General features: G+C 34.4%; 1 protein-coding gene across 1 annotated transcript in view; it reads right to left on the bottom strand.

Moving 5' to 3' along the window:
• LOC124355514 (high affinity cAMP-specific and IBMX-insensitive 3',5'-cyclic phosphodiesterase 8) overlaps positions 1–26,111 on the bottom strand; it is a 586,103-nt gene that overhangs the window by 434,399 nt on the left and 125,593 nt on the right. The window contains exon 2 of the mRNA XM_046806676.1: positions 21,905–21,948. The gene's annotated coding sequence lies outside the window, so the exon portion shown is untranslated. The remainder of the gene's footprint in view (positions 1–21,904; positions 21,949–26,111) is intronic.

Genomic DNA, 26,111 nt, shown 5'->3' with positions numbered 1-26,111 from the left:
TTATAGATCAAACTTGATCTATAATAATAATAATAATTCTTTTATTGCATTTTGGCAATAAGACATTGCATTGCAAAAGTCAGGTTTAAGTATTTCTAAAAAATCCCTACTATACACATTCATACTTACAATACTCATTCAAACATACATCTCTTGTCCTTTCACGCCAACATTCATTCAACATGAGACTCGGGGCTCTACTAATTAATTTTTATGTAAATTTTGATTCTGTAAATTTTTATTCTAATTCTCCCAGCAGCCAGCCATGAACTCTTCGACAGAATAAAACGCATTCGACACCAGTAGGCGCTTCAGAAGAGTTTTAAACTGGTTTAAATTATCCGATTGTATAAGACCCTCAGGGAGCCGATTGATAATTTTGACTCCAGCCTGTGACGGCAAGCGTTCGAAAGCCACCGTCCTATGCTGTTCTGCACGGTAACTCTCCCTGCCTCTAGTTTCGTAACAGTGAATGTCACTACCCCGAATAAGAACACATTTCGATCGACAATACAGGGCAACCTCCAATATATAGAGGCAGGGCAGAGTCAGCAATCCGAGCTCCCTGAAAGCATCCCTGCACGACTCTCTGATGTTTAATTGGAAAATTATTCTGACAGCTTTTTTTGTAGTCTGAATACTCTTACTAGATTGTATTTGGCACAGCTGCCCCAAAGTCTTAAACAATATGTCAGGTATGGATAAATCAGGCCAAAATAAGCCATTCTTAAGACTTTTTGTGAACAATAGTTGGCAAGGTTACGCAGGGCGTAGATACCTGAAGTAACACGAGCACAGATATAGTCCACATGATTGTTCCAGGTTAGATCTAAAATGTTTAAGAAAATAATCATAGTCGGAGGTAAAAGTATGATTGGTTCTAAAGAATTCTTAGTAGGAAATGTTTGGTCCAAATGCCAAATGTGTATATTATTTACCAACAAGGTAAATAATGCATTAAAATGAGGTTTCAGAAGAAATACAGATTGTTGTTAAGACAGTGAATTGAGGTCTCACGTTTTGAAACACCATAATGTTTAATTCTTTCTTTCTGAATTCAAGTGCGATTATCCAGACGGGCCTAAATGTGTTCTAAATTGTATTTGACGTTGTCAAGAAGAAGAAATTTAAACAAAGATTTTTAACTACCGTACGTAAACCTATAGATATATTTATGATTTTACAGGCAATGCCCATAGAAGAGCTTTGACACGATGACCAGCTTTGGAAGCTTTGAAGTAGCAGTGCATATTACACTTGCAAGTGCATTTTAACCAAACATTTTCTACTGAGAATGTTTTCGATACACAAATAATTATGCCCTTCTATAGTTATTTTCCTAAATTTTCTCAGATCCGATTTCAATCTATAAATAGTTTAATATTTTTCGAAAAAATCTGCTGTAGTAACGTTAATTGCTTTTATAGAATAAACATCATTAAATTCGTCAACTATCGAAATCACTATTTAGAATCACCATAGTCAGATCTTAACACATATCTTTATTTTATTTTGACATTTCGTAACAAAAGAAATCGTTGATTTTAATCGATTTGTTCCAATATCTAAAGGTTTTATACGAAAACTTTAATATTGGACCATTGAGATACTTGCAAGAAGTTTTTTTGTGAGCTTTGAGTCATTTACATCACATATGCAGTTGATATGGTAAAACTAAGGAAGAAATTACTAACTAGCTTTGCTAACTGATGACGCATAAACAGTGGAGTGGATAAAGCTACTTTAAAAGCTTGAATGTTAACTAGGTTCATTATTTAATCACAATTATTAGTTGTGTTTTAAAGCATGGATTTGTTATTTAATTGCATCCTTCTATAATATACTAATAGTCAATCTGAAGATAGTTACACATCCACGTTTTATTATATTGCAGGTTACTCAGTGATAATTCCAAGAAAAAAAAAAACACTTTGCAAGCACAAAGGTTTTACTTTTTGGATCAACTCACATATGTGAACCATTTCCTCCAAAATTACTTTAACGACATCCAATAATACGGGGAACCTTTTTGATGAACATTTTTTGGTCATAGGAGTGTGAAAGATCGAGTCGAGGTTTTGACATTGTTACATTGTGCCAAAGTAAACTGCACAAATGTCTCACATACGCAAGAAAGATGCGTAATAACTGAACAGAAAATGTGATTAAGCTTTTGTCACAACTGTAAAAAATATTAATTTGAGTTAAACAAATTTTTATGAAAATGTGTGATAATTGTCTTTAGAAACTTACTGATTTGGCTTGATTATTGTAAAACTTCTAATTCTAATAGTATACATATCAGACTATATTGTTTTTCAATAAAATACATATGAAGGACTGGCCAACCAACTTTCTAATTTTTTTTTTAAATTTTGGCTCGAACAATTTATTTTAATTTTATTTAAATAATGTTGCTGGACTTGAAAGATGCGGATGACATCCGGACCAGTAAAGCGGGTAGAGTAGCCCTAAAGAGTCCAAAAATAGAAGGAGGAGGCTTGCTATAAGTGAAGGTGAGGGTGAACACTACCGTCTAGGAAGCTCCTAACTCTTGTAAGTTACTTTGGCATAGTAAATAAAGGCTACCTTTGTTTGTGATTACCGAAAGTTTAATTTTTTTCAACTTTAGGTACTAATTCTTCAAAGATCTTTCAAATTGTGCCCGGAACAAAAATATTTGGAAATTCATGCTCTAAATGAAATACTTTTTGAATATTGTATGAAGGAAACAAACGATCAAGAGGGACAAGCCACAGAACAAACATACGTTGCACGATACATTCATGTTTAATCATTCATCTCATCTGCCTGTTTACTACATTCTTGAAAATAAACTTAAAAAATCTCTTACACATTGGGACATAAATAGGTATTCTATTTTCTGTAAATGGAAGTGACTACTTTCTATGCTCTGATGTGAGACGACATGCCTTACATCTGTGGTCTGTCTGATGTGGAACTTGCCATCAGCCGAGAGTTGGGAAGTGACTTCTTTCTATGCTCTGATGTGAGACGACATGCCTTACATCTGTGGTCTGTCTGATGTGGAACTTGCCATCAGCCTAGAATTGGGAAGTGACTACTTTCTATGCTCTGATGTGAGACGACATGCCTTACATCTGTGGTCTGTCTGATGTGGAACTTGCCATCAGCCGAGAGTTGGGAAGTGACTACTTTCTATGCTCTGATGTGAGACGACATGCCTTACATCTGTGGTCTGTCTGATGTGGAACTTGCCATCAGCCGAGAGTTGGGAAGTGACTACTTTCTATGCTCTGATGTGAGATGAGACGACATGCCTTACATCTGTGGTCTGTCTGATGTGGAACTTGCCATCAGCCGAGAGTTGGGAAGTGACTACTTTCTATGCTCTGATGTGAGACGACATGCCTTACATCTGTGGTCTGTCTGATGTGGAACTTGCCATCAGCCGAGAGTTGGGAAGTGACTACTTTCTATGCTCTGATGTGAGACGACATGCCTTACATCTGTGGTCTGTCTGATGTGGAACTTGCCATCAGCCGAGAGTTGGGAAGCCATGTGGTGTCTTATAGTGATCGCGCTTGAGACGACATGCCTTACATCTGTGGTCTGTCTGATGTGGAACTTGCCATCAGCCGAGAGTTGGGAAGCCATGTGGTGTCTTATGCTCTGATCGCGCTTGAGACGACATGCCTTACATCTGTGGTCTGTCTGATGTGGAACTTGCCATCAGCCGAGAGTTGGGAAGCCATGTGGTGTCTTATAGTGATCGCGCTTGAGACGACATGCCTTACATCTGTGGTCTGTCTGATGTGGAACTTGCCATCAGCCGAGAGTTGGGAAGCCATGTGGTGTCTTATAGTGATCGCGCTTGAGACGACATGCCTTACATCTGTGGTCTGTCTGATGTGGAACTTGCCATCAGCCGAGAGTTGGGAAGCCATGTGGTGTCTTATAGTGATCGCGCTTGAGACGACATGCCTTACATCTGTGGTCTGTCTGATGTGGAACTTGCCATCAGCCGAGAGTTGGGAAGTCATGTGGTGTCTTATAGTGATCGCGCTTGAGACGACATGCCTTACATCTGTGGTCTGTCTGATGTGGAACTTGCCATCAGCCGAGAGTTGGGAAGCCATGTGGTGTCTTATAGTGATCGCGCCAACAGGCCACTTCAAACGTAAATTGCTTTTCAACTAAAGTAAACTCACTTCGCAAACGTTTCGGATCAGTAGTTTTAAGTACACAAAAATTCAAACGGTTGAAACACATAAAATTCACAGTGTATCTGTTCTAAGAAAACAGCGTTAGATTTAAGAAACTAAAGTTTATGACCAACGTTAACTACAGAATTACACAATGACGTAAAAAGTGTTATGGAATATAAAAACAATTCTTTTATGTGGTGAGCAATATTTTATCCCTTTATTTTTGGCCAGAGTGTACTAAAATTTTTAAAACAAAAATTAATGATTTAGTAGATTATCATTATAGAACTATTGTGCTTTTTAACTAACGTCTTACTAACCATTTTAATTATTTAATGCAATACAAAATGGGCTTTATAAACAACAACAAAATAACTTTTGCAGTATTTTTCCATTTTTTATTGGCCACTTGAATAGGGTTGTTATTTTTTTTAATAAAGTTGTCTTCTTTTAGAGAAATGAAAATGTACGAAAACTAAAATTCCTACTAACCTAAAAAAGAACAAAATATTCTTATGATCAAACTCATTATTGGGGGCTTTTATATTATTGTATATTGTACATATTTTTACTTTAAAATTATAAATAATTAAATCTGCTTCCTTATATGATTGGCTCTAAGGAAACTCTATAAACTTTATAAACTAAGGTTTTAAATACAAGTAATAGGTCTATGTTAAAGATTATGAGAGTGATTGTGGAATTAATAATGGAATGAAAGTCAGCATATTGATGACTCCCCATTCCAGAGATGCTAGTGATAATTTCAAAATTCCAAAAATGGAATATCAGAGTACGTATGAAAACATGTTTTATATTTACTGCCGTAAAAAGGATAGTAAAATAATCAATATATAAACACGACTTTATACTTAATAGTGAAGTAGATTATAACAATCTTGTAACAAAGATATCTTTATCTTTTATCTTTATTTATGAGATATCAGAATCTATATTTTTATACCATACAATATTGATAATCACTATTAGCCTGGTTATTATTATCTGTCTATTAAAATCACCCTCTGACGAAATTTCCCTGAAATTATTTATATTTTCTCCAATTACAGCCATAAAAATACAAAATCATAATAATCGAAAGTAATTTAGTTCCGGCTCAGTAAGAAGGAGTTTTTACTACTGAAACATTAATTTGGTTTATTTTTTAAATAGACTCTAACAATTTAGTATATAACAGTTTTTTACTAGTCATACAAGTAACAAAGTTTTGTTTTTTTACGTTTGCCAAATTGGAACAAAATGGTGTATTAATCCAAATACAATTGTATACTAAATATACCTGTACTTAGAAGGAATCGATACTTTCAACCCAAAAATTAGACACTCCTCAAACTGCGACTGTACAAAAGCTTTAACACGATTTAATACTACTACTGGAAACCGGTATCAAAATGTATAGTTAAATATACTGGCGCCTAGTACCAAATTACGATAGTTTACAGCCATTCATTAGGTACAACGCAGTCATAGATTACAAACCTATAATCAATTTCACTGCTCATAACTCGTTATTAGCTTATTTGCAGAGCCCATAACCTGTTCGGTTCCAAGTATTAAACTGCACTAGTCATACACTAACACAGGTATGATCCGTAATAACGTGGCGAGGAAGTGTGTGGCGTCGGTGTTAATACGAGTACGACCAATCATATACAGATACACGTCAGCTGGTGGGCTATTAGTCATTGGCCTAAGTTTATATCCACGTGTAAATTATGGCAAGGATAATTCAAGCTAGGGTGGTTTAAATTGGTACTTAAAATTATGGCTCTGATATCTAATGCTTCTCGTATCCAATGAAATAATGTTTAAGCACAAAGCGCTGTTTTATCTGTGCAGCTGAGACATCGGATTTTTTGTTGAGCGTTACTTGAGGGGTTGGAAAAATGTTCAATCATTGCTCTTCAAAGTCTAAGAAACATACAAAGCCGCGGATAACTGCTAGTAAAAAATATAACTATAACCCAATTTATATAATTATATTTCAAATTTGCTAAATTTCTTTGTTGATGAATTCCCGTATATTTTCCTTTGAAACTCCACATACGTAATTTAATTATCTAAATTGCATAATTATATACATAAAAGAGTTCAAGACCTTCCTTTTTCTCAAATTCTGAACAAAGTTTGGTCACTGTTTATTCTGCTCCAGGACGCTTATGCTGCCTGAAGCCCGTGGGTTATCTTTCTAGATTACATTAGACACCATCTGTTGACTCTGAATATATCCAGAGGAAACGCAATGATTTATAAACAGGAAATACAACATAATCTGGCCAAATGTTCGATTTGGATGCCAGGACACTTACGATACACTATGCACTGAGTTTTGTTATTCTATGTAAGCTGCATCGAATTTTAGAAAATCGAAGATTTAATGAGCGTTCAAGAAAAGGCAAGTACTCGTTTTACACGAAGGACTACAATATTCAGCAAATATTTTTCCTGTTTTTAAGGATACCGTTTGATCGAATGAGAATAGTATTTAGTTGATAAAACACCGTTTTAATGTCTAAAGAATCGTAGTTTGTTAGTTAACGTAAGAAGAGCGACCATTGCCCACTCCACGTAAGCGATAGTACAGACGTACACGAGTGTCTGGTGTACTTAGCGGTCAATGACGTCATTGCGTTGCTAGGCACTACGTCACTCTGCCCTGGTCACGAATCAGTTGCACATTTGATTGCCTAGGCAAAATTCTGTATTATATGCATGAAATAATTATTATATAATTACTAAAGATCAGGAAATTAGTACCAGCTAAGGAATGTTTAAGTTGTGCGGCAGAACCTCATTACGAACTCAAGTTACTATCAATAATCCCAGCTTAATTGGGGACAAACTGATTTGAATTCATTTGTACCGTTGTTGTTAGAAAATTATGACTAATTGTATGGGTTAAACATTATCTGCAATTGTATATTAACGAAATCCTTAAATAAATTATCATTTTAACTGCAACGAATTAGAATGAATAATTAGTTATATTACTTATAATTAGAATAAAAATATATTCTTTCCTTACTTAGTGTTATTATATCTTCTAAGAAATCACAATGACAAGTTATATGAAATAGTGATTCGAGATAAAATATATTTATCAATAATACTACTAAATCTTATCAGATAAAAATTTAGAAACTTTTAGATGACTAAAATTTTCTAACAGGATTTTGGACATTTGCCATCGTTATATGTTACAAAACGTATAATACAACGTTTCGAGAATTAGAATCTATTCTCTACGTCAGTTGGTAGACATTCAAAAATAAAGAACAGGAAGAAGAAAAGGAGGGAAAGAAGATGTTTCCTTACTTTTTCGTTACATAATTGAAATATTGCAACGAGAAAGTGAAAATAACAGTAACAACGACATAAACTTGCTATGTTTAACATGTATTACCAAGTACGTTTTTGTACTACGAAATATAAAACCACTAACACAATCCAAATAAAATGGAAAAAGGATTTCAAAAAGATTTAAATTAAATTGTGTATTTATGAATAAAACTAATAATAATAATAATAATGAGAAAAACAAATTAACACAGTAAAGTTAATAATAATTCATGTAAAGGAACGTTCGAAAATAGTTCCTTTTTAAATTATATATATCATATATATTTATATATCAAAGGTTATGATACATCACATAGTAAGATAACTTTTTATTAAACACGTTAATTTCCACAGCACAAAAGTTTTATTAGAAGTTTTGTGGAAATTTGGTAAAAGTAAGATGGTAAATATTGTTATTCGTAAGTTCATTTTAACTGCATAAAGTCTGATATTGTACTAATCTGTTATTTTTAACAGTGCGGATTTTATGACAGAGACATTACAATCTTTTAAAAGGTGACTGTCTATATCAATAATATTATTGGTAACACACTGAGAGACGGCATCACCACTCGCCTGGTGACTTTTTCCCGGGTGACGGCAGATATGATGGTGGCTCAGAGTAAGCGGATAAGCGGATTTGTTGTCAGTCATCCGGTGACAGGAATCAGAAGGTGTTGCCTCACAGGATGTGCTCAGGTGCAAAACTGATTTTCACAATGTTTTCTTTAAATCACTTTTTCTTCAAAGGATAATACAGCTGGAATTTCAAAACTCTTTTTTTATTTAATCTAATGCTAGAAACGCATTATACAGGCATTTTAGGGACTATAACGGTATAATAGCAAGGAACACATATCATACAAATTGAAAAGAGTTTTAAATCCAATATACAACGAGTGTATTAAAACTCCCCCTCCCCGTTTACTGTCTTATCTAGAGATGGAGTGATTTACTGTGGGAAATGTTTATATGATAAACTGAAGTTTTTTTAGTATGAAAATTTGACTCACGCCCTCCTTATTTTTTATATAGGGTGGTCCCCTAGCAAATGACAGTCCAGTTACTGTGTAAAATTGATCTGAATGTGTCCCACATACTAATTGGTAAACAATAAGAGATGATATGGCAAAACCAGCTGTTGGTATTCCCAGGATTTCCTTATGGGCTTCGGCCAGACAAAAAACAAAACCTAATAAATCCTATGTTAATCATGGTTGTTGATGTTTGTTGATGCTTGAAATAACTGGTTTTATGATTTTGTGTCCTAAGTTCTCTAAATAACTAGTGAGTGAACGTTTTTTCTACCTTTCAATAACTTTAAACTAAAACTGTAGGGGTTCTATAAACAAATTCAAACATTCATTGCCCAAAAAATGTGATACAGTAACATTAGAGATCTCTAGTTTTTTCTTATTTTGATAATACCTCTAAAATACCGCATTTTTGGGGGGAAATCAAAAACTTTCATAAGTCAAAACTCCTCATTTGGTCATATCAACATCCCCAAAGTAAATAACTCAATCTCTATTCATAAGAAAATTTATATATATATATATATATATATATATTAAATAGCTGCTGGAAGTGTTTTATGTATTTAAAAATATCGCCTAAAAAAGATTATTCGCCTAACACAACGTTATGTTTTTGCCAGAAAGCGATTAAAGGGAGAAAGTATTAAAAAGGTAACTGAATTATTTTATTTATCATTCCACATGAAATTACTGGCAATTGAGATGGAAATTTAGGCAATTTTACTATCTGGCTTAAACGAAAATGGCCTATGATGAAAATGCTTAAGTCGAATTCTTAATATTTATGTAAAACAATTTATAACTATACATATATTTCAATCGCTATTTCAGGTTATGATTATAAAATAAATGTATTTGATTATCATGTAAACAAAAAGAGTGTATATAGAAATTGTGTATAGGGTTAACTTTCTTATAGAAGTTCTCCAAGCTAGAGTTTATTGTACCGGAAGTGCAAGAGACACCTTCACCTATCATGTTCTGTTGCATATTTCATCACATAGGTCTCCGGATCTACTAGGACGTTGTATTCGTCAGCAATGTCTAACTTTATACGTCCAGTGTATGAATATTAAGGTGGCAGTATTTTTCCGTTATCCAGAGAGATGAGATTCGTTGGTGCGGTGGATGTAGCGGCAATAGCGAGCGATGGTGCGGTTGATGTAGCGGCAATAGCGAGCGATGGTGCTGTGGATGTAGCGGCAATAGCGAGCGATGGTGCTGTGGATGTAGCGGCAATAGCGAGCGATGGTGCGGTGGATGTAGCGGCAATAGCGAGCGATGGTGCTGTGGGTGTAGCGGCAATAGCGAGCGATGGTGCGGTGGCTGTAGCCGGCAATAGCGAGCGATTGTGCTGTGGCTGTAGCGGCAATAGCGAGCGATGGTGCGGTGGATGTAGCGGCAATAGCGAGCGATGGTGCTGTGGATGTAGCGGCAATAGCGAGCGATGGTGCGGTGGATGTAGCGGCAATAGCGAGCGATTGTGCTGTGGCTGTAGCGACAATAGCGAGCTGCTGTGGCAATTGAAACATTTGTGCGCTGATGCCAGAATTTGCCGCTCCCTTATGCCGCAAACTGAAATTAATGTCCATTCATCCGGTTTAACGTTTTGAGTTCTATGTGTGTTTTTTTTAATGAAAGAAACATATACTATTAAAGGTAAGTAAAATATTATAAATGTAATATGCCTAAATTTGTCCCCTTTAAGATGAATGTAAATATAATCTAAAAAATACATCTAATTTATAGCACTTGTTGTGACAGTTTGCTTATACATTTATGTCGATTTATTATATGGTTTAGACAATTATTTTGATTTCGTCGACATCTTCGTCGCCTACTCTTTTAATTTCTTCAGGTGGTCGTAGGCTCCAAGAATTCAGGAGTCGGACACTGTACTAAGAGGAAGGTGAAATGAACCAATAACCAACACGTGAACCCATCACTCAGAGGCCTTTTCATTTCTGTCTCTTCACACGATATCTTAAAAACTAACTAAACTGCAGAACTGAAATTTTGTGTTAGACAATGCTTAGATAAGCAACGGGTAAACAGTTGCGCTGTTGTCGATATTCACATAGATCGGTAGAAACAGTAACAATAATATATTCAATGAAGTGAAAACGCCGCGACTGTCACACTAACCGAGCAAATGCAGTTCCAGTAGAGATGGGAACGTGTTTAACTCCTCCCCGTACTGTGGTATATACTCGGAGACTTGATTTCCCCTTGGAATAAACTTGTCACACTCTCTCTTCGTATAAGATATTTCATTAATTTACCATCATGTGTGTATTTTTTATAGTTTTAACAGTCTTAAATGAGTAAAATAAATACCCAACTCATTAATATCTTATGTAAACATTAACATGTTCATACCTTATGTTGCATAAGATGCTTAAAGAGAAAATCAGACACTAATTTTAAAGTAAACAGTTTCACACAGAAGGTTCAAACGAATGCTACCAATGCCTTGTTTTAAATATATTTGTCTAATTTAAAATGTAAACAATATTTAAACTAGGCACTAATATAAATAGCGTTGTGAAATTTGTTCATACATACATAAGCTATGGCTTCAGGATGTGACATGTATTTTACTGATTTGTGACTCTGGAGAGTTCCTGTGTTTTGTTACATATAATTTTTATAAGGTATATGTTTTATTTTTTATCGTCACGTACCCTCTAAATACTTGTACATTATCATACCCTTCAGCCTTAACCTTTACCTTTCTTTATTTTTCTATGGGCCTGATTACAAGATGTCCTAAAATTCTACTTCAATTTACTCGTAGAATAATCAGACATTTTGTTCTCTTTTCTATTTCATAATGTACCTTAAAGCGCTGCAACTAAGATTTTCTTTTAACGTGAAATCCTCTTAAATGTGACACAATCGATTTTGAGGCTGGAAAATGTTAGTATTTTCATTTCTTAGTCCTTTAAGGTAACCTTCCTGAATACAGAAAAAGTAGCAATATTATTAATTAACAGCTCCTTAAGATATAGCAAAAATAGAACACAGTAATCACGATACGTGAATTTAAAATAGGAAATCTTTGCAGTTTTGTTATCAAGCCCAATTAAAAAGAGCTGAAGATAAAATGTGTAATACAAATGCAATTATTTTAAGAGCAAACCTTTTACAACAAGGCCTATAATTAAGAAAGATTAATCAATTTTTAAATTTAATTTTATAGAAAACTCAGGACACTCAGGATAAATGAACCTGGATTTGTATTCAGCCACACTCAGAGCAAGAGGAAGTGGGAAACTCTCAGCGGCAACTTTGAAGTGTGTTGTTTCCACTGCCACATTAATATTTCTCAGCACTGTGACTACTGTCTACTTAAAATGTAGTCTGCCTACCGCCCTGTGCCATGATTTCCATGAACACGTCTTACCTTTCTCGGTGACATAGATAAAAAGATGTTCTTTTCATTCGTATATTAACAACCAAGTTTTTAAATACTTCAACAGTATCCTACTGTACTAGTGAAAACAGAACGGTAGATGTCGAAAACTTGTCTTATAAGTACGTATTTTCAGTTATGAATACATAAACATTGTTATATTATAACGAACTCATTAGGGAGATAACAGTTTTAAAATCTGTGTTTCAGTTTACATAATTTCTCGTCACAGTTAGGCGATGCACATTTCTTCCAAAGATTCCATACGATATGTACGACAAAATTTGGACTTCATCTCATTTGCTTGGATTTATTATTGATTATGATGAGAACCGGGAATTTAGATGTTTTTTATCGTTACAAGTTAAAAAATTGTAAATCCCAGTTATTGTAACACATAAAGATATAAAATTACCAAATCTTTTTATCTGTTGCATCTTCTAATGTTCACATAAAAATAATTTTCACTATACATGGTGGCGCAAAAGTCACTGGACAGTTGGTTTAAAACAAGACTAGATTTATTTGACATTATTTTTTATTACAAACAATACTTACAATTATTTTCTACATTCAAATTGTTTTCCGTCTTCATTAAAACAACTTTGAAGTCTTTCTGGAATACTGTTACATACTCTACGGCATAGTGTGGGATCATTGTCCAAATCATAAAATGCGTCATGTATGTTGTCTTTCAGTTCGTTAATAGTATGAGACTTTCGAGAATAAACAGAGTCCTTGACTACTCCCCATAGGAAAAATTCCACTGGTGTGATATAGGAAAAATTCCATTGGTGTGATATCTGGTGAACGTGGGGGCATGCCAATATCTGCCCTTCGACCAATAACTTTTCTTTGGAAACGTTCGTTTAAATAATCGCGAACGGCAGTGGCGTAATGTGGTGGAGCACCATCGTGTTGAAAGTAAAGTTCTTGAAAGTTTTCTGCAAACGTCATGAGTCCTGGTACCGCGTTATTCTGAAGCATATCCAAATATTTATCTCTTGTCACTGTTCCTTCAAAAAAATATGGTCCAAGTACGCCAAATGATGATATTGCCCCCCAAACATTCACACCAGGTTAATTCAGCTGTTGCTGTAACAAAAGACTTTGATTGTCGGTATACCAATAAGTACAGTTATGTCTGTTAACTTGTCCGCTTAACTTAAAATTGGCCTCGTCAGACCAAATAATTTTATTAAAAAGGTTAGGATCATGTTTGTGTTGGTTAAGCATCAATCCACAAAACAGAAGTCGTCGATCTGGATCATCTTCAAGTAACCCATGTAATAAACGTGGAATGTAAGATTTATAATTCTGTTTGTGTAACATTCTTTGCACTGAGCTTTGTGATAAATCCAGCTCAGATGCTAATCGTCTGGTCGATTTTCGAGGACTTTTCGTTACTGCTAAACATACCCGCATTAAACTGTCATCAGCTGAGACTGTTGTTGGGCGGCCAGACCTTGGTGCATCCATAACAGATCCATGTTGTTCAAATCTATCTCGTATGTCGCACACTGTTTGCCTAGACGGTGGTTTTGATCTAACGTGTATTCCCCATTCATTAACAACTACAAAAGCACCACATTTATAAAATGTTTTTAACGCGAAAATCCTTTCTTCTTTCGTTAACATTATGTATGACTAATGTTTAACAAAAAATGCTATTTGAAAAATAATAATTCGGGGCAGAGTTTAAATTAGTTAATTACATCCAATACTTTTAGTTATGTTATTTAGTAAATATAAAGATATATATATATATATATATATATATATATATATATATATATATATATATATATATATAATTTCAATAAAAGGCTATTGCCATTTATACAAATTTAATGTAAATAAAGTCATTTGACAGGTATTTGGTCTTCCGATCATATGTTAGTTTGGTTATTTAAACACATATGTGAAAGAAACAGCCAAATACAAAATAATTGAATCGTAAAAAGTAAGCGCTCTGTGGTGTAATGGTAGCACATTCACCCGGCAAGTGAGAGATCCGGGTTCGACTCCCGGCGGAGCAAGTACTTTTTGCGATTCAATGTTTATTGAAATTAAATAAGGCTATTGCCATTTATACAAATTTAATGTAAATAAAGTCATTTGACAGGTATTTGGTCTTCCGATCATATGTTAGTTTGGTTATTTAAACACATATGTGAAAGAAACAGCCAAATACAAAATAATTGAATCGTAAAAAGTAAGCGCTCTGTGGTGTAATGGTAGCACATTCACCCGGCAAGTGAGAGATCCGGGTTCGACTCCCGGCGGAGCAAGTACTTTTTGCGATTCAATGTTTATTGAAATTAAATAAGGCTATTGCCATTTATACAAATTTAATGTATATATATATATATATATATATATATATATATATATATATATATATTACAGCCAAAGCAATTAACCCAGCTAGTGTTGTAAAATCAAGCCATTAGGTATAATATATCATGAATTTGGTCAGTCATTATTAATGCTCTATCACTTTATCCAGTCTTACACATATAATCTGATCGAAGTTAGTATCAATAATTAAACGTGAATTATTTATGTCTTTATTCAAAAACATTATATATGTATATAGCACTCTAATTATAACAAGGTAATGTACGCCACACCACCTGTTGCGTAACAGGTTTCGCTGAAATTTAAATGCATTACGTATTTCATTTCTGCATATGTGCTGTGACCAGATAAGATAATCACAATCATTCAGAAAAGAAATAGACACAGAAATTACGCTTTCAAGTCTACGGATGAAATCTTTCAAGGGATATGTACTTAAATGATGGATTCACATTTATGTTCATTAAATTACGTTTGATACCAGTGTTCAAATTATAAAAGCTCCGGTGAGCTAGGGAGGGTACAAAACTCCAGAGTTCGCTGAAATGAAATCAAATCCAACTTTCAACATTAGCTTTTCACTCCATTATTTTTCTTTTTACTCTATAAATAAAAACGTTTACTTGTTAAACTCTCATATGATTGTACTAGTTGCCATCATTGATTCTCATAAGACCAATGTAACCAAATTCAATAACGCTCGGCCAAAATATCCACCGTCATATAACTGAGTTGCATTGTCACACATCATCTGGATGTGTTCCCAATACCGCAAGCGGCAATCGAGCATTACACGCAGATACCTCGCCGTAGTTCTTGTCTGGACCTCGACAGCAGCCACAGTCATGGAAATCACAGTGGGTATTCTCCTTCGGTTGAGCATGACGGTCTCTGCTCGAGTCTGTGGCTTCTCTTCCAAGATATGGCCCGAATCATCACCTGATTAAGGCGTAACTAGGCCAACTCTGGAGTCATAGCAATAATGACTGAGGCTACGTCATCCGTGTAGCCCATCAGGACCACGGTCTCGTATAACAGTTCTTCAGAGTCCTGCACAACGACCAGGAGATTGGGCACTCTGAGTTCCGCTGCAACGCCTCAAACATGTCAACCCAGTGAGCAGAGTTGAATGCATTCTTTACGTCTAGGGTGACGAACATTACTATCAGCCAAGTCTGATGGCGTTTCATCGGTGGGCTGAACAGCTTTGATTACTTCCGTGATGGCAGTCAAGGTAGGGTGTCCCCTTCGAAAGCCATACAGGCGGTGGAATAAGTCCTTCGATGGCTCTCTGCAACCTCAGCTTCAGCATCTTCTTGTGCAGCTACCTCGTCGTGTCGAACGTACAGAGAGGCCTGTGTACAGACAAGGAGTCCGGGTTGTCTTTCCTTTGCTGAATTAACGCTAGCAGAGCTGTATTCCAGAGTTGACGAAAACACCCCTGCATTAAACAGGCGAAGCAACAGGAGCAGATGGTTTCCCGCCATAACCTTCAGAGCCTCTGCTGGGATGCCACCAGACTCCGGAGCTTTGTTCTTTCTTATAGCGGACACAACCACCACAAGCTCCTGTTCCAAAAATTGCGGAAAATCTGGGACCGGCTAACCACTTCTCCTTCCCTCCTCAATGGATGAGTCAGGAAGAGAGTGTCGACGATTACCTATACCGTTCCAGATGGAAAGGCCGTAATGTTGGTACCCATTCCTCCAAACTTCTTGGTCAACCTCTTCCCCCAAGGGAGAGCATTAATACTAACTCATTCAATGACAATGTGTCTGGTCCAATTTCCCAGGTCACGTTTGGTAGTGCTTAGGTTACATATGTCATTCGAAACCGGATTAAGTTCCCTGTCGACATATCAAGAATGGAATCCTCCTCGTGCTGACATCATTGTTAAACTGTATACTTTCCTTGGCTGCCGTTTATAATAAATAACAGTCAACAATATACTGTGTAATAATCGATCTAAGCTAATAATAAGCTAATAACTTATTTATCTCGTCTACCTTCTTTATCCTCATCCTTACAATATATCATACAATAAGAGTTGGTATACTAGCATCTGAAACATTTGGTCCTTGTAATTGGAGTATTACGGAATATTTTATAAATTACAATAGTGTAACTATGTAAGCTTAACCATTAAGTGTGTTTATTAATCTTAAACACAAACCATTTATTTTACAGAAACAAATGAAAATAATATTATAAGTAAAATTATCCCTTATTAGAAAACTTATTGATATAACCAAAAATAAGTTTCAGATTTTCGTAAGTAAAATTATTTATTCTACGAAGAGTGTTGCCATTTTAACGAGCAATGTAAACGGAGGAAGTTCGGTAGAAGAGTTTACAGAAGCTGTTTAACAAACATTACGCCTCGAACGTTTCCATAAAGTTTCTTTACTTGATTTAGATGCAAATTATCAGTAAATAACACATAACTTTAATCACGTAGACGTTACGTGTTCATAAGAATATTATAGCTCCTGGATCAGAGTTAATTTGAGCTATTTAATTTTAGTGTGTATAATAGAAATTGCTTAAACATTGTAAAGATAATATAATACAGCTGCTGACAATACTTTCAATCATGTCCTGTATGCAAATTATAAAATACAAAAAAATAGTCCTGTATTTTAATCTTCTGTATGTACTCCAGCAATATTACATCAAAGTCCGTTAGACCGTTATGAACGGAAGACCAACATTGCCTTTAATGTCCGAAGGAATTTTGTTAATACATGTTAATGACATTCTGTTACAACAACCTTGTACTACACCTACTGAGCTACCGTCAGATAATCCTAGACATACTATAATCACTACTACCTAAAGCACAAGAATACTCTCCAGCTACATCATGTATTTCTCACGTTCATTAGCTTAGTAATCATTCTAAAAATCTCCATTTCCTTAATGGCATCCAACGCTTCACGTAAGGTTTCAATTGTTTTGCTTCCCATGGAGGAATTACTTTTTCACTTTAATTGTTAAGCTGTTATTTAATGATTTATTTTGTATTTACAACAGTATTTTACAATTTATATATGCTAGTTTTGAATGTTTTGCTCTGCAATGAAAAAGTCAACACATTTTTATCTAAATTATGCATTAACTTAACAATGTAAAAACTGTACTTAATTTCACGCTTTTGTAGAAATAGGACTTAAAAAGAGGATTAGTCAAGTATGAACAAGATATAAGATTGATTATTTTGCGAACCAAAATATCATGGAAGCAATTCTTTATTTTCATGACCTCAGCCTGCTTTTATTACTATTAAAACAGATTCCCCCTTTGGTAATATAAGGTTATTGTTCACCATTTCGTAAACCCAAACTGATCAAAAATAAGTATTTTAATTTACTGATTACATTCGTACCAGAGCAAGAGCATTTACCTTTTGTTGCGTTGCATTCATTCATAACAAAATTTTATTTATTAAAATAGTTAAAATTCTGCTTGTGACTCTCATGTAACATTCTAGTCTTTGTCGGTGGTAATCTTAGTGTTGAGTCAGTTCTCTAATAGCTTTCGAATTTTCTATCATTACCAGAGCTTTTATCAAATTCTTTGACAGTGAGTGACAACTAAACAACGAGGAAAAGGTGAGTCATTAGGATAGGTAACCTTCTCCATCTTGGTGGGATTTGGTTTAGTACAGACAATCAATTTCTTTATTTGTAATGATGATATTCTGAATCGGCACCATAAGTCTTGTCAAATTTAGATTTAATGCGCTAGAAACTATTTATAAAAAGTATTCACTGTGATAAATAAGGAAGACATCAAAGCACTAAATTAGCAAGTACGAAACCACTTATATCAATAATTAGACCTTTTATTTGTGTTTCCTTTATATTTAAAACACAAAAAGAAATGAATCAGTGCTTTGTGATATAAATCAGCATGCTATTTATAACTTTTTGTCTTCATAAATCTTGTATCCAGTAACAAACATTCACCTTATATATGAAGAATAATCTCATTTTCAGCAAAAAGTTAAGGAACAATTAAAATTTTATTTGATAAAAATAACTTGTTTCTTTAAAGCTGTTTATTAATTTATTAGAGAGAACCTATATGTGCAATATACAATTACCACTTGTAAAGAGAAGGTTATAAAATGAAGATATCTGATTGTATTAAACTTAAATTCTGACAAACAAAAATCGTCACATTAAAACCCGTTTGTGTTTGATCACCTTAGATCAAATTTGCAAAAAATGTATAGTTTTCCATAACAATTTTTAATAAATTTAGCATACTACTAGAGTATCGTAAGTTACAAATGTTAAATCTTAGCAATTAAAGTTCACGTAAATTTTATCATGTAAATAAAATCCATCATGAACAAGTGGAACATCATTAAACATTAAACCTCATCAAAATGTACTGTTCGCGTAAACAAAACCGCTTTATATTGACAATCGCGTTTCATTTTCACTTGTGGAGCCCGTCAAGGGACTTCAGGCAACTGCAATCACTTTGTCATTTCAGCGTATGCAAATGTAAATCCTGCTCATGAATATTTACAAGTATATTTTTTGTTACAATGATCAATCAGATGCACTTGTGTGGCTTTTCCAGTTGTATTAATATTCACTGGAATATAAAATTTTAATTTTTTAATGCGTTGTTACTAAATTTAATCTCATATACACTGATAGATTCTATGTTAGTTCGTTAGTTTAGATTATTAAACAGAGATAGAGGCGGTTAACTCATTTGGGACTGGCATTGTCGTATCTTATATGTCACAAAATTAATATTCTAGGTTTCAGGGATTTGATTCCAGCCTCTTATTCAGAAAAAAATATTTCAAACTGAGCTTGATCAAGCACAAATCAATATATGGCGATTAACTCATTATAGTTAAGCGTTACAACAGAAAAAAATCGTGGGCCAAAATTTGAAGCAATCTGCTGAGAGTTCAGATGTAACAAGGAGCAAAAACCATATAATACTCCTGTATCATTCTAAATCTCCCATTGTTACTAATAAATTAAGCACAGCATATTTTACAAAATTCTACTAATAATTACCTAGCCAAACAGATACCAATTAACATTCCAGTTGTTAGTCTCTTTTATCCACATACCTATAAAAAAGTTAAAACGGTTGAATGTTTTTGGTAAAAATAAAAATCCAGTTGTAATTTCGTTAATTTACAAGTCATTACAAAACACCTACTTATTATTTTGTAGTCACATGCCGTCTTATTGTATTTTTATAGTCTAAGTACAATGTGCTGTCTCTATATTTAATTTTCTTATGTAATGTAAAGTTATACTTCTTTCAATGTATGCTCCCATGCAATTACTTAATTTATAGCTGACGAACACGATTCCTTAGTAGTCATTTTATTTTTAGGTAGTTAGTATAGCGAAACTAAAACACTAATGTATATTAGACTGATTGCATGTTATTACCATTTGTTACAGTTATTCGTTGCAATTCAGCTGACAGTGACAGTAACATTGTTTGTCCTTTGAATGTTTCCTTTTATTCATGGCCATCTTGCATATGTATGTTATATCCAGGATGTAATTGGTTCATGTAACCTTATATGTCAAATAAATGAATAACAAGGCAGTAGTATTTCCCCAAACCATGTGTTCCATTGCTTACAAAATATAACATCTAAACCCCATGAGATGCCCTAAAGTACACTCTCCCCCCAGCAATAAAAGAAGTTTGTATCAGTCTACTCAGGATTGGCTTCAATGAAGCTCACCCAAGTCTAACAGACATTTAAGGCTGCAAGCGTTACTATGTCACACGTTACGAGTAAAATGACAAATATGATTAAGACAATTTGTTTTAATATTGATTTATTCTGTGCCTTCTTATTTTCGCCAAAGATAAATTTTCAAACTTTAACTAACGTTCGTCCAAATCACATGGAGTGACATGAATTATTATCGAACTTGACTTGAATATGTAGAAATGGAATTTCATACAAAATTTCAAGTTTACTCTCTAGAGACAGTAGTAGACAAAACAAATTAGACTTTTCAGCTTCTCGAGCAATAGGCTTTGCTGAAGCTCAGCGTACCCGACCATTCTTCTTATTTAATGGTTACATTTTTCATTAAGTTACAGAAGAACTGAAAAAATATTTTTTTTTTAATATGTTTTACTCTCAAAAAGCACCAAAAGCAACACAAATCTCGGAACGTACGTTTATTGCTTGTTGTCAAACGAGATTGAAGCGTGAAATTCTTGACATGAACACTCAAGTGCCGGAATATTGTTTCCCGCCGCCGCATTATTATTCTCCATCACTGATGTCGATGTAATGTACCACGCTGTGTCGCGCTTAAACAGTTTATCACACTACCTATCACGCCTTTCTCCGATAATGGAGCGAGATTCCATCACCTCAACATTTATATGCTGAGCGTATCAGGCTACACATAGGCTGCGAAGACACTAGCTGTTCTGATGGAACCTGAGACCGATGTGAGGCAACATCAAACACGTCATCGTCTCTATTGTTCATTGTCTGTCGCGATGAATGGGGTCTCACTCGCACTCTTAGTGTGATACGCTCCTAAAGGTTGCTACCACTTCATTCGCTGATTGAGAACAGTTTCCTACAGGTTTTTTGTTGTGGTTATTAAAACCATTTTTTTATCCTAAAAAGTGGGGTGACAACTAGTAGATAACAACAAGTGGTTGGATTTTATTTTTATTACAACTATGCAAAATGTACCGTTTGATTTTTTTACATAACTATGGAAAATATCTAACTTATCATCATTAGTAGGTAATGTATTTTGGAAATTTTTTTAATGTTTCTTAACATGATACAATGTAGATACGTTGCCTGAATTTTAAATAAAACTGTTTAAAATTTACAGTTGTCCCAAAAGCTTGTTATAATGCGAACACTTTTAAATTGCTTTTGCTATGTCGTTGAAACGCCTAAGAACACTGCAATCAATCTTAAACCCAGAATGGCAAACCTGTAATGTTTGCCTTGCCTCCCCCTATATCACAAGATCATCATTTAAATTTATCTTTTAAAATGTGTCTCTCCAAAAACTACCTCTGAATTACCGAATGCCTCAATTTTTTCAAGTCAAGCGTTGAAGTTGGAGATCAAAACCATTATTCATCGGGCGTTTTCAAGTAACGTAACATTTCAAATTAATTGATTGCATAATCAACATTACTAGTAAAATTCTAACTTCGTATTAAAAAAAATAATGTTTAATTCAGTATGAGTTATGCTAACCATATGATCTACATTAACACTATAGCCGAGCATTAACGTAATTGTGAAAACTATAGCGTTATACTTTAAAAGCAATAAATGTTACCGAACATCTTATCATTTAGTACGTTAACTGTAAGGTTACAGTACAATTTGAGTTAGCAAATATATATACATATATATATTTTTTCAGGTGAGCTCCTAATAATTTAATATCAAAAACATATTTTCTTGGAAATAAATCTGTAAACAGATTTGCTGCAGTTTCAGACATTCTTAACGTAAGGTTTGAGAAAAAATGTCATAATTGCTTTACCTTTTAAAAATCGCCCACACCACTTCTCCCCGTCACGTGTAATCCTGAAACAAAAGTTAAGAATACAAGACTTTGTAATTTAAAATTTCACAAAGTTCATAAAATGCTTAACTCTGGAATAATAATAATAATTCTTATATGAAAAGCCTGGAATAGCATTATAATAACTTGCATTTAATGTACATTCATTAGATGTAAAAATACAAATATCTGTCATCCTGGCAGTAATATATATATACAGAGTGTTTAAAAAAGGATGTCACAAACTTCAGTGGGAGATATTATTGATCATTTCAAGCAAAAAATGTCCTAAAAATGTGCCGCTAGCCACCATTTTGTATGTTTTATAAAAAAATTAATAAATTGTAGTAAATTGTTGCTTGAAATGATGAAGACACCGCATACATATAACATATCCCTTTAACGTTTTTATTAACGACCAAGAAATATTTACTGGTAATATAAGCCCTTTTAACATTTAGTCAATAGAAATTCCGTCATATTTAACCATGTCAGAGTACATCACCACTAAATTGATACAGTTTAGTAAATAAAGGAAAAATAACAAATTAACATTTTAGAATACCCTTATGAATTAACCTGATAGGTTAATAAATTGACAGGGAACGTATATCCTAATTTAGTCTGAACCAATACCATAATAGTAAAAACATAAAAAATAATATGTGCAAAACAATTATTTCATTTACATTAGGCACTGCTTTAAACGGTGTAGTACTTTCCATAGAAGTAAATGGTAATATGATAGCTTAAAATGAACATAAAGTCTGCTCTAGGTCCACAATGACCGTCTTGATGACAGAGAGGGATACAGAGAGACGCTACCTCAACCGCATCCACAGTCACGTGACCGCGGTCAGAACACTTGCGTGATTAGCGGTTACTACTCAGCTTCTCACATGTAAGGCGCAATCGCTTTACACGTGTGTTAAGTAAAAGTAAATAGAAACATACATACATGTATTACGGAATTAGGCCTAAGACAATTTTGTCTGTAACTCATTTGGGATTCGTTAGAGATGTTTCAATAAGAATCACTTTAATTAATTAATTAGATAAGAAACTAAATTAAAATACTAAGAATATTAATGTTGAATAGGAACATTATTCTTTTTGTTTATCGATTGATAAGTTGGAATTAAAACACCAAGGAGAAATGATGGGATAACTTAATTAACAGCATTAATTTAAAAATTGTTAAGTTAAAAAAAAGTTCAATCAAGAGAAAATATAATGTTATATTTATTGTTCCATGGAAAAAGAAGAAATAAAACTTTAATCGAACCAACAATCCATCTTCTTCCGTTAACCGTATGTCTGTTTTTGTCATTTTGTTTTTATTTTATATTTAAAACCAGTACATTTACAAATTTACTATAAATATTATTCTTGCAGTCTCAAATCAAGAGAAAAATTAAATTTAGATTATCATATCAATTTTAAAGACGGCAGACGATGTATGTTTTTAAATCTTAATACCGTAAAACCCAATAAGATTGTTTATTTTTTTTAAAGAACGATAAATGTTTCGACGATGAAATTAAATTAACAAAAGTATTTATAATATAAATCTTTGTACCAAGTTTGAACGGTTAAATGAATAATGAAAGCTGCTACGTTTAATTACAAAACATTTTATACCAAAACCATAACAATCGGTTAGTAAATAACGTAGCAGTAATTAATGTTACGGTTATTGATGTCGTAAATATGTAAGCAACTGCAATTTTATTGTGCATTTGAAATCAAGTAAAAGCTCTCGTATATACATTATTTACTGACCGAGTTTTATAATTTAGAATCAAAATGTTTGAAACTGAACTTAGCAACTTTTATTATTCTGTAAACCGCTCAAACCTGGTAAGAAATTCTTCTTGGTAAATATCTCAGCTAAATTTTTTGTGAATTTTTACGTTATTCTGTTTCAATACGGCGGCCGTTCAACTTAAAGCCCTCTGTTAGCTTGTTTTTGTAAGAAATATAGTTGGAATCCTGTATTTATTAAATATAACATAATAATATTTCAGCTACCACAAATTAACTTTTTTGACTGATCTGGGATCTGGGAGGGCATTAATTATTATTTTTACCATATTCGTGAAAATCGAGCTTAGATGAGTGTGATTATCTAGTGAAAACCGTTTGAGTTAACCTTTGGTACGTAATATTCTGTAATTAACCAATATACATATCGATTAAATTCCATCATTTACAAGACACCTCCCAGTGAAATCTGCTTGATCACATTACAAACCTCGCTATTCAATTTATCTTGGTTGAAACCGTACATCAGTATTGCCGACAAATACTGACAGATAAGCTACGTCAGACCGATGATAACATGTGGAGTGGAGGGATTACCTATCACACCCGTACTGATGTTTAACGTCACTACCGACTCAGCTGTTGACTAAATTTATTTAAACCCATAAAGAGACCAATCTTTCTCTATAACATCATGGTTAACTAAGCATAGAATCTTTCTAAAACACTGTTGCTAACTAATGCTTGAAAGTTTACACTGCTCTCCCAAACCGATATGATTAATCAATTAGCCGTTGACGTGTATTTTCCAAGTAATACAAAATTCAATGTCCATAACTTAACTCGTTGGGGTTCAGGTATTACTACATGTATGTAACATGTTAAAATGTCATACATTTTATAATTTTACTCATTCTGCGAATTTTTCCTCGCCTGTATGGTTGGTTACTCATGAGTCAAATACAAATTTTCGCTAACGCTCAGTGAAATCCCATGTAGTGACGTCTGCCATCGCCGATCTCGATGTCGCTTATGTAGAAATGAACTTTAATGCAACATTTCAATTCTGTAGGTTAGGTAGTTTTTGTGGTACAGTTTGGACAGACAGACTGAAATTTTTCCAGCCCCTCAAGTAATAGGCTTCGCTAACGCTCAGCCAATAAAGTTTTCTCGGGATTATTCATATTTTCAACCTTTTGACGTTTTAAACCCAAAATCAACACAAATCCATGGATTAAGAGGACCTTTTTAGTTCTCTTAGGACAAGAAGCTTAGAAAATTGCACCTAGCCCTGTAAAGACCTTTGCGCCACTTCCGGAGTGATAGGATATTCTGGATGGGTAAGTCTGGGGTTAGGAGCCGCCTCCTGCGAGATCCATGAGGATGAATTTAGAGCACTAATCTCAAGTCATATCTCCTCGGAAGAGAGGGAATCCAGTTCTAATTCAGCATCTGAAGCAGGTAGGGGGTGATACACCCGAATGTATATGTTAGCAAGAACCTTTGACTCTATGGAAACGTATCCCAAAACTACAAAACTCATCTCCCGCAGTAGATTAGACCTATCGAATTACCCTTGCATCCCAGAATCTCTACATATACGGTTTGTAAAGTGCCGCTCCTGGATACCCATAGAGTTGCACAGATTTAAGTGACACATCGAGTGTTACTGTGCCCAGTGTGGGTTCAACTGGAAAGAATAAACCAGCCAGTAATGGACTCTTCTAGGGGACCTATCAAATTACCCTTGCATCCCAGAATCTCGACATTTACGGTTTGTAATGTGCCGCTCCTGGATACCCATAGAGTTGCACAGATTTAAGTGACACGTCGAGTGTTACTGTGCCCAGTGTGGGTTCAACTGGAAAGAATAAACCAGCAAGTAATGAACTCTTCTTGCATCCCAGAATCTCTACATTTACGGTTTGTAATGTGCCGCTCCTGGATATCCATAGAGTTGCACAGATTTAAGTGACACGTCGAGTGTTACTGTGCCCAGTGTGGGTTCAACTGGAAAGAATAAACCAGCAAGTAATGAACTCTTCTTGCATCCCAGAATCTCTACATATACGGTTTGTAAAGTGCCGCTCCTGGATACCCATAGAGTTGCACAGATTTAAGTGACACGTCGAGTGTTACTGTGCCCAGTGTGGGTTCAACTGGAAAGAATAAACCAGCCAGTAATGGACTCTTCTAGGGGACCTATCAAATTACCCTTGCATCCCAGAATCTCTACATTTACGGTTTGTAATGTGCCGCTCCTGGATATCCATAGAGTTGCACAGATTTAAGTGACACGTCGAGTGTTACTGTGCCCAGTGTGGGTTCAACTGGAAAGAATAAACCAGCAAGTAATGAACTCTTCTTGCATCCCAGAATCTCTACATATACGGTTTGTAAAGTGCCGCTCCTGGATACCCAT

Source organism: Homalodisca vitripennis, chromosome 2 (assembly GCF_021130785.1).
Source record: "Homalodisca vitripennis isolate AUS2020 chromosome 2, UT_GWSS_2.1, whole genome shotgun sequence".
NCBI lineage: Eukaryota > Metazoa > Arthropoda > Insecta > Hemiptera > Cicadellidae > Homalodisca > Homalodisca vitripennis.
This window is presented reverse-complemented; position numbering and strand designations above follow the sequence as displayed.